Genomic DNA, 11,366 nt, shown 5'->3' with positions numbered 1-11,366 from the left:
AGTCCAGCCAACCAAGCACTAACTTGGACCTGTGAGCCGGTGCACCATCGTGCTGGAATACCTCACTCTGACACGAGTCGAAACAGTCCTCAAGGTGGTCAGCAAGGAGCTCCAAGTATCTCTCCTGATTCATTGTGACATTTTTGGGTAACACCACTAACTTGCCTATGCCATGGTACCCAAAAGCACCCCAAACCATGACATAGTCGGGGTGCTTGACTGTCCCTTCCGTGTACTTGGGCAGGCAGGGGTCTGTGCTGCGGCGATACCTCACCTTACCTCCACGGTTGCTAGTGACAGTAAAAATAGCCTCATCCGACCACAACACTTTCCTCCACTTTTGAAGGTCCCAGGCCAGGTATTTCTTGCAAAAAATCTTCCGATTTTTCCTCTGGTGGTCAGTTATGACGGGCTTTGTGTCTTGTGGTAGAGGAAAGAGAGGTCGTCGTGCAGCCACCGCTGGATGGTTCTGACAGACACGTTCTGCAGCAGTGTCGGGTTCTTCTCCTATAATTCCTTGGCAGTAATGCGAGGTTCAAAGTCCACTTGACGCTGTAGGAGCTTCAGGGTCCTACGTGAAGTCTTACGGACACCCCCGGGCCTCTTCTTAGGAGGCTGTGGATCGGTGTCTCCCGCCTCACGGCACCTCTTTGTCCACCGCTGGACGCTTTGCAGTGGAAGTCCGGTGATAGCTGAGATTTTCTTCTTCTTCTTGTCTCCCTTCACCAGGGCACTGATGACTGCCAGTTGGTCCTTTTTCAGGTCCTTTCCTAAGCCCATTGTCCCACAGAAACCACAATTCCCACGCGTGGTCAAGGGCTAAAACAGTGTGGCGAGAGAGCAGAAAAAACCCAGATCTGCTCACACTGAAAGCGTGCGGGTGACTAACGCTCTCAAACCTCATGATGTCATCAAGCACCTCTCCCGCCTACCACTAGTATTCACGCCAATTCTCCTGACGAATTTCAACCAAGGTGTAGAGGGTTGGTTTGTTCCACACCATTGAAATTGGCGCGACCACTTTTGCACCAATTTCAATGGCGCTGACTCTAGATTCCCTGCAAGTGGGCATTCCAGATTGACGTCTATGTATTGACTCTGCCACAAAACTGAACAAACATTTGAATCTATATATAGATGTTATTTAAGTTTGATTGGTTATATGCAGTGGTGGGCACCGATCACTTTTTTGCTGTTCCGATCCCCGATCATCCAATCAGTTTGAGCAACTGATCCAATTCCGATCATCCGATCATTTTTTTAAGTACTGCTGTTCCGATCACCACTTCCGATCATCCGATCATTAAAACTTATTATAATTACTATTATTTTTTTAAATAATAATTACAAGAACGTCTATATATTGATGCACCGACAAAAAGTCCCAATTTCGAAACATCTTTTGGATGTAAATCCCATTAACCCTTAGGGTACGGGTGGTGATGTATTTCTCTGGATGCTGTGCACGGGGAAAATTTAGACATTTAAAAGAGGTGGAAATGGTGTCTTTCTTCTTTGTAATATTTGCATATTCATCTAGTATATATGCTGGTGTGATAAAACTTCTCTCTTAATAATAACAAAAAAAGTTATGACAGCCAAAAGTATTGCGCATTTTCTCGTGGCCGTGACGCGTTGCGTGGAAGCACCACACACACACACACACACACACACACACACACACACACACACTCTCTCTCTCTCTCTCTCTCTCTCAATGTCACTATGTCAAGGTTCCAGAGTTGGGTGCTGTAATGGGAAGGGATAACAATAAACAAGATAAATGGGTAAACACCAGTTTACTTAAAATAAAGTAGAAACCCCAAAACAAGCCTCTCAAAACTGAAGTCTCCAACACGAAGGCTTCAGCACACCGGACTCAGCAATGATCCTTTGCACGGCTTCTTCCACTTCTGGGCGTCCCGTCCTCTGAGTGGCAATGACGAGGCAGCACAGCTTCGTCCTTGAAGTGGTGTAGTCGAGGGAGGCGCAGGAGGAGAAGGGGCGTCAGGTTCACGGCAGCAACGGGAGTCCAAGGCGTGGAGAGGAGAGAGGTAAGGCTCCCAGAACGAGCCCACGGTTTCTGAGTTAACCCGAGTGAGAGCACGGCTGGAGCCAGAGTAGAATCAAGTGTTCAGAGTGAAGCCCAGCTGCTGTCTGACAGTGAAGGCGCTGGCAGCCCACCAAGCCGCCTCCCACAGAGGGTTGAGTAGCCTCGGTGGTTGGTCGACCAAGGCGTCGAACGGCTATAGGCAAACGAGCAGTGGGAGTGTAGCAGGTCGTTGCGGCGCCTTGGTAGTTGTACGGCTTCATGGCGAACAAGCAGCAGGAGTGTAGCAGCTCGAACGGCAAGATGCGGGCAGGCGGCAGAAGTGCCCCAGTCATTCGCCTGCTAAGTTGGTAGATGCCCTCACACACTACCATAGCAGTCATCAGAGTCACTGTCACCTTGATTCGCCCGCGCTCTACCTCCGCCCGGAGCAGAGGAACTGCTTGACGCGTCACGAGACATGACAGATGTATTCTGAACAAAAGTGGAAAATGATCTGTGACTTTCAGCAGGGCGCGCGCTGAGACGAATGAGTGTGTACGGATGCCAGATGCCTCCACCATTCTTCTGAGTCAAGAACTGGTTGTATATTTGAAACATAGGGAGTGTAGAGTGTGATGATTATATATATGATCCCCATACGGGTGGGGCGTGTGGTAGTGCACTTATATATACAGTCGCCATAATGTAAGGGTTAATGGCTCCCAGACCTAAAAAAAAAATTGTTATATAAAAATCATTTTCTATGTTATTTTATACAGAATTAACCCATACAGTACCAGCTGATTTAAATATTTTTGGCTTGCCCAGTACCGGCTTTTATTTTATTTATTTATTTATTTTTTTTTTTTATTATTATTTATTTATTTATTTATTTATTTATTTATTTATTTTTTTTTTTTTTATTTATTTATTTTTTTTTTTAGAATGTTCCATGTGATGGAAAAAGTGGAAAAAATAAGAAAAAAACATGTCATAGACCTACTTTTCACAGGAGAACTCCATGAAGTGTTACCACGGTGTGGCTGGAAATGGCCCCTGTACGTGATCAATGGTTTATGGAGGATTTGACAAGTGATGGAGGCCAGGTAGTCCATTTTTGTTGCACACAGGTGTAGAATACTCCAGAGAGCACCATTTCATGGGGTATAAGTGTGGGATTTTCAGAATTTTAGCTCACTCGTACACATAATACCTTACACAAACAGTACTTTCTACAATCAAAAACATTTTACAGGTATGTGCACTTTGTTACTGATCTATTTTCTATAAACTAAATGGTAAATGGATTGGTAATTGTTTCTCAACCTTCTCATAATATAACATACTTACAATATTCACTATAATATCATTTAGAATTGCGTCAATATCGCATTCCACTATTTACGCGTGCGTCTATATCGCAGTCCACACTATACCACACTAATACTTCATGAGAGTGTGGTATTTTCTGAAGCAGGGGTCAACACAGCCCCACATCACACTCAGGACAGTAGAACCTCGTGTTCTTTCTGTGGTGCCTCGGGTACATACGTGATGTTGGTTAAAAAGGCGGCTCAATAGAGCCTTATCCTCCTCATCTGGCACATAATCCTTGTCCGAACCAGAGTCTGAGAGGGCGCCCATGTCTTCTTCAGACGAGGAGCCGTAGCTGTGGGTAAAGGAACGGGCCGCCACGACACTGTTAACACTTGTTCTTGATCTTGATCTGGATGTCACAGGTGACTTGGGATTCCTCCCCAGCTTGGGTAGTGTTGCCAATGCTTCAAATGCACTCGCTCAGTATTGCCATTGTTTGCAGCAGTCTCTGTAGCAAAAATGAACCCGCTACATTGACTGTAACAATGTTTAGCAAGCTTGACGTGCATATGTGTCATCAGTTTTTCTTGCAACAATAGGCGCTTTCGCGTATACGCGCTGCTAGTACTGTACGGGTTAAAGTAGTTTTTATTAAAAAATAGCAGTGATAAATAATATGAAACACAAATCAATGTGTTACGGTTGTTAACCCTTTCAATATGATGACGCCTACGTAGGCATCATGAAGCCCCAGTAGCATATACGATGACGCCTACGTAGGCGTCATGAAGCCCCAGTAGCATATACGATGACGCCTACGTAGGCGTCATGAAGCCCCAGTAGCATATACGATGACGCCTACGTAGGCGTCATATTTCTATTGTTTCTTCTATTGAGTTGTCCCGTACTTTGTGTTGGTTACTAAGTAAAGATGCCGTATGCTGTCCTTGAAATCCTATTGCTCCTCCCACCATCCTTGTTCCCACCAATCACAAAAAATGAGCTACAGTATGCACCGCCTTCTTCCCGCCTTGTGTCTAAAATTAGGAAGTCTCATTCTCTCTCTCTCTCTCTCTCTCTCTCTCTCTCTCTCTCAGACACCGAGGCGCCGACACCATCAGGTCTCGATGATCTCGCCCACCTCTCTCTCTCTCTCTCTCTCTCTCTCTCTCTCTCACACACACACACACACACACACACACACACACACACACACACACGTACACACATACATTGTCTGTGATGACAAAGGAGTATCTGGCAGCTCTCTGACTGATGATAACAGAGTTGTATTTGCTGATAATTTCTCGACATTCTTCCTCCTCTACACAATCATCTGCTTTCTCTATTTCTTTCCCCCTTGCCCCTTTCTCCCCTTTCTTTATTTGGTTTTTTTTTTTTTTTTTTTTTTTTTTTTTTTTTTTTTCACGTTAACTCAATTTATATTATGCATAGCAGGTATATGTTGACTCGTCGTGTATGCTGTTTTGCAAATACGGGATACATGTAATGAGGGCTTTCAGCAGCATAATAGACGGAGGCGACAAGCAGATACATGCCGGCTCAGGTTTCCCGCGCTCGGCCGTGCACGCTGTATATCAGCCTTTTTGAACATCCGGCGCGAAGGGGTTAAGGAGGCTCCCGCAACCACTAACTACGCTCAAGGTGTAGGCTTCACCCTGGGGTTTAGCAGCCACAGCTTCTCTATTCTCAAGGCACCGGAACTACATTCGACCACCAGTGTGAATCCAACCTGACCTACCGTCCGAGATGGAGGGTGAACAAGAGTCAGTCACGTCCAGGATGGCATGTAAGCCGCTGAGGTTCACACCCCATTCCTGTTGCCAGCATAGTATCCACCGTTCCTGTTTTCTTCTTTGCAGCACCATCCCTTTCAACCATCTTTCTGGGGGACATTGTTAAAGCACAAAGAACTCACACTGTTGTGCTGGAAACACAAAGATCGCACACCAAAGCACAAATGCAATCAGAGACAAGTGCACGCATGCTATTTCTGCGAGTTTACAACGTGGACTGAGACGGCGCTAAGCCATCATCTGTTAGTCAAGAATTACCGTGGGCCAAGCAAGAATTTCCCAAATCTTAAAGAATTCCCCCAATTCTTGGCAAGAATCGGGGGTTCCGCACAAGCTGCGATGGGGCTGGGTACAGCCACTTTCCTGCTGGGTGCACCTCCTTAGGCCTATGGCGATGACCATTTCCTGAGCTTCCTATGGGTAACCCTGCCAGGTGGGGGTGAACATAGAGTTTACTAAATTCCCGGTATGAAAATCTAGTGCAGCGACTATGCCTGATGAATGAGCCTCCCATAACCCACTTTGTCCGACTCGGTAGGGAGTGGCTCTCTCGTCACACTGGTCGCGGGTTCAATCCCAGCCCAGGCAGCCGGTGAATACCCTCACCTTGTCTTGATTAATTTCTCGTGTGTTTTGATGCACGCAGAGGACGTGTTGGATAATAGAAAAAGAGAAAATAAACTCCCGGGGCATGACGGTGGTGGCAGCGGTGGGATTCCAACCCACGGCTCCGAAGAGACTGGTGCACCTGCTTGTTGCCTTCAGCCTCGATCCTCTGTTTTAATATATTCCTATCAAGTGAGCTACATAGTTGTTAGGGTGACGCAACACAAAGGTTAAATTATGAGGTTTATTCACATTATGTTGGTATATAATGATAGTGAGCTTATGGAAGTTAAGTAACAATATTATGACAACTCATTATTCTGTTGGTAATGGTAGCGAGCTTATGGAAGTTAAGTAACAATATTATGACAACTCATTATTCTGTTGGTAATGGTAGTGAGCTTATGGAAGTTAAGTAACAATATTATGACAACTCATCATTCAGTTGGTAATGGTAGTGAGCTTACTGAAGTTAAGTAACAATCCTAATTAATAATTATCACTCATCACTCCTATTCACCTTAAAGGGCTCACTCATCTCTTCAGACTACTACAACTACATATATTAGATATGGTACACAGGCCGTAGCTTAAACACCTGACCGTTGCTAAATAACAAGCTACCCTAATCAGGGCTCAATGATACATAATTATTACAGAAAAATGGTTCCTACCACCGATATGTGTTCACTGGGATGATCATGGAAGCAATAAGGTAGTCATGGGGGTTCAAGACACCAAGAAAGTGGTAATGAATCCACACAAACATTGGACTATACAAATGACACTAAAAATTTACCCTCTTCTATTACTGAGTTAATCATGGGATGAGACATTCGTGCGGGTCTAAGATACCAGAGGGTGATCATGGATCAGCACAACAAAGGGGAACTTTACAATTACTACACAACAAGGGGGTAACCGCCCAGTCAGTAGGGGACCTGCGTGAGGAGGCGAGAGCTCGACTGAGTTAACCGTTATAGGTATAATAATAACATTGTAACAGACTAAATAATCACTGTCCGTAGGTGTAAATTTCACACGTACAGTACCTGCGTGAGGAGAGGCCAGAGCTCGACTCAGTTAACCGTTATAGGAATAATAATAACATTGTAACACACTAGATTGTCACTGTCCGTAGGAGTTAATTTCACACGTACCTGCATGAGGAGAGGCCAGAGCTTGTCTGATAGGCGGCTCTCAACGCCTTCCCTACTCGCCTCCCCCCCCCTTTGGCGTGGCCGCCGGCTAACCTAGCATACTACCGGTGGTTGTAGTTACAGATACTTGGCCTGTTCCGCTAACTCAGGAGTTCAGAGACAGCTGTTCTTCTCTCCCACGTGACTTAGGTGAAAAATTCTTTCCCTTCGCTTCCCGTGATAAAAAAGAAAAAAAACTAACTAACAATCATTCGGCACCTTCACGATGAGTCAGAATCACGCGATGCTGACCCACCACTGGTACGTCTGTCTGTCTGAATGTCTGCCCTGCGCCGCACCATCACATGATTCACAGTTAATACCTTAATTATTTAAGATGATCAATTGTTTTGGTTTTCCCCGCATTACATGTGTACATTCTAAACACTGCTTGAGTCAGGACAAATTATCAAGAGTGAAAAACTTTTGCTAAAACTTGAATCAGAGAAGACCAGCGGAGATGATGTTGACTCCAGCCTCTGCCTGACTCCTCTACTCTAAGCCTGATTAGTTGCCGCATCATAATAAAGGCACGGTGCTTATAGATGCATGATACACTTTTACCATAAGTCATGGTAATTTACCCATTACCATACACACACAACTTTACTATGCTTGGAATAATTTCCACAGGAGTGTTGGTGATGGTGGTGGCGGCAGTGACGGGCCCAGTGATCCTGTCCATCAAGCTCCTCATGGATGTTTTGGTGAGTGTTATGTAGGATGGAGTGAGTGTGTGCTAATTGTGTGTGTGTGTGTGTGTGACGTGTGTGTATATTTATCTAGTTGTGACATACGGGAAAAGAGCTACACTCGCGCTGTCCCGTCTCCATATCCACTCTTATCCAACTTTTCCTTAAAATCATGAATGTTTCTTGCACAAACCACCTCCTCCTCCAGTCTATTCCACAGCTCAATGCTTCTGTTTGGGAAGCTAAACTTTTTCACATCTCGCCTACACGTGGTCATAAGAACATAAGAACGCAGGAGTCTGCAAGAGGCCGGTAGGCCTGTACGAGGCAGCTCCTTTGACCCTAAGCTCCTGTGTATCTAACCCCACCTAATATCGCTGTCCATGAATTTATCTAGTCTATTTTTGAATGTGACAATTGTATTGGCACTCACCACATGACTGCTAAGCCTATTCCACTCATCCACCACCCTGTTAGTAAACCAATTTTTGCCTATGTCCCTGTTGAATCTGAATTTATCCAGTTTAAACCCGTTACTTCGTGTCCTACCCGGTTCTCTTACCAACAAAACCTTATGAATGTCTCCCTTATTAAAGCCCTTCATCCACTTATAAACCTCGATCATGTCTCCACGCACCCTTCGCCTTTCTAGAGAATGCAAGTTTAACTGTTTGAGTCTTTCCTCGTATGGCAAGTTTCTCAACCCCTGAATCATCTTAGTCATCCTCCTCTGCACCGATTCTAACATTTTGATATCCATTCTATAGTAGGGCGACCAGAACTGAACCGCATAGTCAAGATGAGGTCTAACTAATGCTAAATATAGTTTGAGGAAGACTTCGGGGCTTCTGTTGCTTACGCTCCTTGAAATAAATCCCAGTACCCTATTAGCTCGATTTCTATTTTGAATGCATTGTGCCCTTGGACGGAGATCAGAGCTCACTAAGACCCCTAAATCCCTCTCGCACCCAGACCTACTTATGAGAGTGTCATTTAAGCAATAGTTATGTGAGGGGTTGTTCCTACCTACACTCAGAATACTGCACTTCCCTACATTGAACTCCATCGCCCTCAACTTCTTTCCATGTCCTCTCGTTTCTCTCTCATTCCACACACACACAGGTCCTCTCTGTCCAAATGCTCCACTTTGTACACTGCTATCAGGTCTCCTCTTTCTCTTCTCTAGGTTTGTGAGCCCCATGCTATTGAGTCTCTCCTCATAAGTTTGATCACTAAGTTCCGGTACCATCTTAGTTGCCACTCTCTGCACTCTTTCCAGCTTTCTTATGTTCTTTTTGTGAGGAGACCAGAGCACTGCTGCATACTCCAACCTTGGCCTTATCATTGTAACTATTATATTCTTCATCATCTCTTCGTCCAAATACACAAATGCCGTCCTTATGTTCCTCAGCAAATTCATAGTTTGTCCCGTTATCCTGTTGATGTGTTTGTCCGGTGACATGTTCTCTGAGATAGTCACTCCCAAATCTTTTTCTTCCATTCCTCTGCATATTATCTCACTTCCCATCTTATAATCATATTCACATCTTCTACCGCTCCTACCAATCTCTATTTTTTTACATTTTTCAAGGTTGAATTCCATCTGCCATGGACCACTCCACTCCCATATTATATCCAGGTCCCTCTGCAATGCCTCACAGTCCTTCACATCATTGACTCGTCTCAATAGCTTTGCATCATCTGCAAACAAACTCACATAGCTGGTCACTCCGTCCACCATATCATTTATATAAACAGCAAACATTATTGGCTCCAGCACCGAACCTTGTGGGACCCCATTCATCACAGGGCACCAGTTGGAAACCCTGTCCCTGATTATTGTCCTCATTTCCCTGTTAGTTAGGAAGTCCTCCAGCCACTTAATCAGTCCATCACCCACTCCACCCTATTTTAATTTGCCAAATTAGTCTTCTGTGGTACTTTGTTGAATGCCTTTTTGAAATCCAGGTACACTCCATCCCCCCAGCCTTCTCTCTCTTGTAATAAATCTGTCACCCTTGAGTAATAACATAACAAGTTGGTGACACGATCTCCCTCTCCTGAATCCAAACTGGCAATCCGAGATAATTCTCTCCCTTTCTAAAAAATCCGACCACCTGTTTTTAACCATCCTCTCACATATCTTTGCAACCACACTAGTGAGTGATACCGGTCTGTAATTTAATGGGTCCTCTCTCCTTCCTCCCTTAAAAATTGGTACTATGTTTGCTCTCTTCCAATCCTGTGGTACCCTTCCTTCACTCAGGGAGGCACTCATTATGGAGTGCAGTTTCTCTGCAAGTTGCTCACTACATTCTTTCAGGATCCACCCTGATACTCCATCCGGCCCCGTCGCTTTTCTTACATCCAGCTTGTTCAAGCTTTCCTTGACCTCCTGCACCGTTAACTGTATCTCCTGCATAACCCTTCCTCTTTCCCAGCCCGGTGGTTGTACAAATTCGTCTTCTTATGTGAAAACTCTATGAAAGCTATTGTTCATCACTTCTGCCATCTCTGCTGGGTCCTCATATGTAGTTCCATCCATTTTCAGTTTATCGATTGTTTCTTTATTCTTTAACTTGCTGTTCACATGTCTGTAGAATAGTTTGGGTTGGTCTTTGCAATATAAATCACCCACTGAACTGTCACTATACCTTTCTTAGATCAGGCAGGAGATTAGCACTCCCTATGCAACACACAAGTAGGTTTAAAAATTCTTTTGTTCCAAAGAGTATAAAACTGTACAACCATCTAAGGACTTAACTGTGTAAAAAATACAACCTAGTAAAGTGTATAAAGGTAATGACTGGTATGATATTGTGACTAATGTTCTGTTTTCAGTATCTTTAATGCAAAATATGTATTTTTAGCGTATGGATGAGCTCAGTGCCAAAACAAATTTCATGTTGTATTTCGTATTCAATGTGACAATAAAGTTATCTGATCTTATCTATTATATCTTTTTCATATTTCCGTTTTTCTTCTCTTCTAATTTTCGTATATTCATTCCTTGCTTGTTTGAAATCGTTCCACGAGTTGATTCTTCTCGTCTCCTCCGTTCCTTCCAAGCTTCCTCCTTTCTCTTTCTAGCTGCCTCGCATCTTTTGTTAAACCATTCCTTTTTACCAACATCCCTTTTGGTTACCTTGGGGAAATACTGTATGTATTTTTGGCTTCCTTGTATAGCTTTAAAAACTCCTCCCACTTATCTTGTGTACTCTTTGCTTTGTACAGCCCACTCCAATTTGCATTTTCAAAAAAGGTTCTCATGCTAACAAAGCCTGCCTTACAGTAGTTTCTTCTCCCAATTTTGTAATCCTCTTTTCGGTCAATCGTTCTCTTTTCTGTTATTTCAAATTCCACAACCACATGGTCGCTCTTTGCTATTGAACAATCTACTTTAATATTTTCTATTATTTCCGGTTCCTTGCTAAATACCAGGTCAAGTCTTGATGCCTCGCCTCCTTTCCAGAATTTAGTATGTTCCTTAATCCACTGAATCAGGACATGATCCATTGCCAATTGCAGGAGTCTTCCTCCCCACAACTCTTCTGCTCCCTGCATCTGCCAATCCTCCCATTCTACCTCTTTGCAGTTGAAATCACCCATTATAATTATTCTCACATTCAATATTCCATCCAGGGAACTCACTGTGTCTTGTATCATTTGTTCATATTCTCGGGCCTTCCATGCATTGGTTCTT

The sequence above is a fragment of the Eriocheir sinensis genome, unplaced genomic scaffold, assembly GCF_024679095.1.
Source record: "Eriocheir sinensis breed Jianghai 21 unplaced genomic scaffold, ASM2467909v1 Scaffold866, whole genome shotgun sequence".
In the NCBI taxonomy this organism is placed as follows: Eukaryota; Metazoa; Arthropoda; class Malacostraca; order Decapoda; family Varunidae; genus Eriocheir; species Eriocheir sinensis.
This window is presented reverse-complemented; position numbering follows the sequence as displayed.